The sequence below is a fragment of the Pristis pectinata genome, chromosome 12 (genome assembly GCF_009764475.1).
Source record: "Pristis pectinata isolate sPriPec2 chromosome 12, sPriPec2.1.pri, whole genome shotgun sequence".
Lineage (NCBI taxonomy): Eukaryota > Metazoa > Chordata > Chondrichthyes > Rhinopristiformes > Pristidae > Pristis > Pristis pectinata.
In genome coordinates, this window is record NC_067416.1 from 45,811,215 (window position 1) to 45,816,556 (window position 5,342).

Below are 5,342 nucleotides of genomic sequence, written 5' to 3' on the forward strand. Positions count from 1 at the left end.
CGGTTTCCCGATGTGTGCTCTTATCTTTGCAATTAAGAGGTAATCTTGGATTCAGTTTTTTGCGACAACTCTCTAATATATACCACACTTCCATTCTCTCGCTTTTCACAAACCGTGATCGCGGCGGGGAGATGGTTGAAGGTGGGGGGCTGGGTGGATCGAGCGATAATTCCTCAGGTGAAACAGATCCTCACAGTTCGTGTCAGATCGGATTCGAGGGCTTATTTGACTTACGTGGCTCATTCGTGCATGAGGTATCTCTCAACGGAACTTTGGAAATAAAGGTGGATAGATATCAGCTCAAAATAATGGTGGAAAAATTCCATTGAAACTGGTGCTTTTCTGATCTCTCTTGTGCCCATCCAGGTTTCGTTAGGAAAGGTGTTGCAATAATCTGTCTTCTTACTCCTGGATTATTACTCTGTCGTTTCGAGAGGGAATATTTTCCTGTCCCTCATCTTCTTTGTGAATACATGATGCATCTTTGCTTACTTCAAGCGGTAACACATCATATTCCACAGAAATAGTGATTTTAATTTCCCCACACTCTTCCATGTTTCCTTTGGTTTCTGACGCTGTTTATCCGGCACTCAATGCACTTGAGTATTTTTAAGGCTAAAACCCTTCTAAATAAGAAACCCTCCAAAGTCGTTAACCTGTGACCATCCCTGTTCTTGGTAATTGGCTGAAACGGAAGGAGGTATTTGTTTTCACTGTCCAATGCTCTTCGTCATAATCTGCTTCTTACTCTACCTGAAATGAACAGGTACCGAACCGTTTATCCGTGCAATTGTTTGAGCACCCATGACAGTGTTGATGCCCTCCTGACAGGGTTAGACTATGCTAGCGTGTTCTAGTTATTTGGATTATCCTCCCTTTGCACATTAACATACACGAGTTACTGATCTGTCAAAGCCTACCTGGGAACATATTTGTCCTGGAAACTAAAGCTTCAACAGACTCATCTTTCTGGTCTGCATCTTCATTCTACTCTACTCTTGATCTCTTTCTGGGCACTTTGGTGGAAACATTGGCCTCCATGCGAAGATCCCAAACATTGCATATCCTTCAACAACTGTTTGCACCTCTCCGCATGAGATGCACAGCTGAATCCAATGAAAGCTTTTTAGACCACCTATTGTAAAACCCGAAGATGTTTGCTGTTAAATGTTGTCCCGAAACGTTCCCGTGAAGGGCCCTGTGAAATTCTAAATAAATCCAAATTAAGGAGACGAAGCTTTCTCCATCTAACTGCCCCAACTGTGCCCGAATTTTTTCTGTGGTCGCACTTAGATTTTTCAGCATTATATGCAGGATGGAGCTCAAGAATTGGTGGCTAAAGCTGGGGAGCGAGCCGTGTGGATATCAAGTGACAACGGAGTATCATGTTACTGATCTTAATAGCGCTAATCCTGTATCATCCTGGTGCTCTTTCGTACGATTAAATAACCTTTAACACCTTTTAATTATGCCTGATGTTAGATACACGAATATCCCTTCAATTAATTACAGTAATTAAACTAATACATTTTAAAACATTAAACGTAAATTTCATAGAATTTATTTCAAAGACACCAACAGTGTTACAAATTAATAATATGCCTTCTTTGCCGTTGCAATGGGCAGCTGCATGTCAGGCATTAACCGATATGTAAGGAGGAGGCCACATGTGGTTAATTTCTAAACCGTTGTCTGAGCAGCGCCAGAAGTCAATTCCACGTTCTCGTATCAGACCATCATGAGTCCAAGTGCACTCGAAGATATATCATAAACAGCATCTTAGATAGATCATCACCATCCGCTATATGCCCTCATCGCTTTATTACCATCAGGGAGCTGGCACAGGAGCTTGAAGACCCATACTCAACATTTTAAGAATAGCTTCTTCCCCTCAGCTATCCGAATTCGGAACCGTCATTGAACACATGAACACGACCTTATTATTTGTCTTTTGCACGATTTATTTAGTTTTGTAATGATTCGCTTCTTTTTTGTCGTTGCACTGTAGTGCTGCCACAAACAACAAATTTTACAACAAAGTCAATGATAATAAACCTGAATCTGATTCTGATTCGGATCTTTTATGGTGATATATTTAAGCGAGTTTACTATTATCTCGGCTTGTTAGCAGATTACTGAGTATTAACTCAGAATATTTTATGGTCTTTCTCGGCGAGGGCTCCATGCACTCTGGTTAGGAGTCATCACTACAGTTATTAAAGGTTCATCTGGTAGTATGGAGAATTACAATTTACCGCCATCCACAATAATTGCACCATTGTAACCAATGTGACCGTTTGAAGGGAAATTAATATATTCAAGAATTGGCAAATATTTTGGAGCGTCAGTTCAGTTTAGAGGACAAATCAAAATTAGGTTCATGATGCTTACGTCTTAGAATCAGTTCCAGTGAGGCAAAGGAAATTCATTGATGCAGATTACAATTATGGCACAGAGTAAAGCAATAACAAATCCAGTGCAGTATGCGTTTGGATATGCAAGAGTATAAGATGGAGGTAGCAGGCATGCTGCAACTATGTAAAGCAAATCCCAGCATGAATGCTGCGCTCCAGATGGTAGAAAATGATTACTGGCCTGGGAAAGGTACGTCATGTGTATTTAGAGAATGATACGTTCCCTTTACCCTCTGGGGATGCGGAGGGGGCGCGTTTGTAGTATGGTGGAGTCTGTTTGAGTGTGGAAGTGAATATCATTCTTCAACCCAAGACCTAAGTGCATGATAGTTTTCTGCCTCATTTGACCTCACACATAAATTGTCATTGAAACTGGAAATGGAGAATTTTCTGTTAACTAATTTTTTCAAAGAAAATGAGTCATACAGCTGCCGAATACGGAAGAGTTTCAATGTCAAAACGATTTATTACTGTCTCAGTATCCCACTTCTCTGAGTTGACCTCGTGAACCACAATCCAATTTTTATAACTGAAAATAGACTCTGACGTCACTCCGGCTGATAATGTAAAACATAATAGTGAGAGCGGGGAGAAGCCCAGATTTTATTTTTTGTGTCCGAGACTATCCTCGGTTACGAAGTTCCTGGAAGTTTTTGCAGTTCGTCTCATGGACCAACTTTGAATATTCGCACAGTTAATGTTCTAATGCATTATGTCCCTCGTAACTCACGCTTCATGTCCTTGCAATGGCTTTTGGTCTATTTTTCTTTCCACAACAAAACAAAAATCAACAATAATGGCTATTTATTGATTCCAGAAATCTCCGGAATCCTGGAAGACCTGGATAACTATGCAGTTGGTGAAGAAATATTAGAAAACCTGGATGAGAATGTCAGATCTACTGCAACGCTTATCGCCTTCGTGATCCTCTTTATGATGAGTATAATGTACAGTGCATTTACAACGACTATTAAGGTAATAGCGAATTTCAGTTATGCAAGGTTCTACTACAAATCCAATTGAATACTGGCACATATTTCAGGTATAATCAGGGTACGATCTGTGAATTAAGCATTTCAAGATGGCTAATTTATATTGTCCGCAGAAAGTAAGCTCGGGCTTCAGTGTGACTCTTATGTTTAACTGCACATCTAATAATTTTTCTGAATATGATATCCGTGTATACGAGGACTGAGGAAAAATGTAAGGAGTTTGTCAAGAGAATATGATAAATGAAAGGAAAGAAAGGGTGTAATTAGAGGACTGAATGGTGGGGATACTAAGTTAGTATTTCAATAATAAGTACGAGCTGATGAAAACACAACAACAGCGACGTTTAAAAGGTTAATAACTGAATAAAGAATGAAACGCGGTAATCATATTTTACAATGAAATCCACATAGTATACTGTTCATAAAAAGGACAATACAAAATAGCCCACAAGCAAAGAACATGCTAAAGTTAGAAGTTGACTCGAGTTGCTGCATACGAACAAAGGAAAGGTAATTGGATCCACTATTTTTTCCACCACATAATTAAATAATGCTTGCTTCCAATATGTAGCTTGCCTGATTAATACATATCAGTAAAACTTAGGTTTAAAACATTCACCTGCAGAACCATAAGCTTCTTGGGAGGAGGTATTCCGCGAAAACTTCGATGTGAGAGGCCTAGGAATAATTTAATATAACTTCCACATTATTGTAGCATCTTCATCCAGAGGAAATAATTTACACTCTCCTGCCCTGCAACACCGCAAACGAATTAAAACAGAACATGCTGAAATGCTGGAAAGACGCGGCTGTATATGTGGAAAAGAAACAAACGTAACCACTGAGGTCGAAGCCGCTTCTTCTGAACTATGAAAGAGACAAAAGAAGCTTGTTTGAGTGCAGGGAAGAAGGGATGTCTGATAGGGTAAAAAGGGGATGACCACGGCGATAAGATGTAATCATGATTAGTAAAGAGTGAACGAGAGCCCTTGGAGAGTTAGAACGTAGACAGAGTAATATAGACAAAAGAATGAGCCACAATAAACTGGATATGCTGGAATCTGGAGCAACAACAATCTGCTGGAGGAAGACACCGGGTCGGACAGCATACGTTGGGGTGGGGGGAGGACTGGTCAACATTTCGAGTCGAGACGCTATATCAGGACTGAGAGTGGATAGGGAAAATAGTCTGCGTGAAGAAGAGAGGGATAGGATGACACAGATAGGGTCCGGGATGTGAAAGATGGACCAAGGAGGGGTGACGTATCATAGGGAGAGATGTTAGATGTGAGAGGGGAGGGCCGGAGTTGTGAGGCAGGGACAGGTGGCTGATAGGTGGAAGAAGACACAGGTAAAGTAAACAATCATATGGATGGAGCCAAGTGATGGAGAGGACGGTGAAGGTGCGAACAGAAGCTGGAGGGGGACACAATGGTTACACGTGCTGGAATCTGATAAGTCAGGAAGACGATATTGGGGAAAAATAATATAGGAGTTCCGAAATCCAGAGCAGAAAAAAAATGTATGTTCGCGTCCTCCACTTCAAGAAATTAAACGTGAAAAAAAAAACAGGCTAGGTCAATATAACCGACTAACTTCTGATATACAGAAATTACGTGAATGTGTCGTGTTCCATATTGTGTTTAGAAGGCTGAAATATGCCCAAGCGGAAGATGAGATCCTCTTCCTCAGGCTTGCTTTGGGCCACATTCTAACAGTGCAATGAGTTAGCATGGTACCAGTGCGAGTTTACTGTCAGAATGAGGTCGACCACAAACGGCAGGAACAACACCCTATTGACAATGGTGGGAAAAGGTTGTTTGTCAGATTGGTGGATTGTAGTCGATGGAGTCCAACAAGATTCGGTGCAGGGATCTCTAATTGTACATAAGGATTTGCACAAGAATATACCGGGGAAAATGGCAAACTTGGAGAT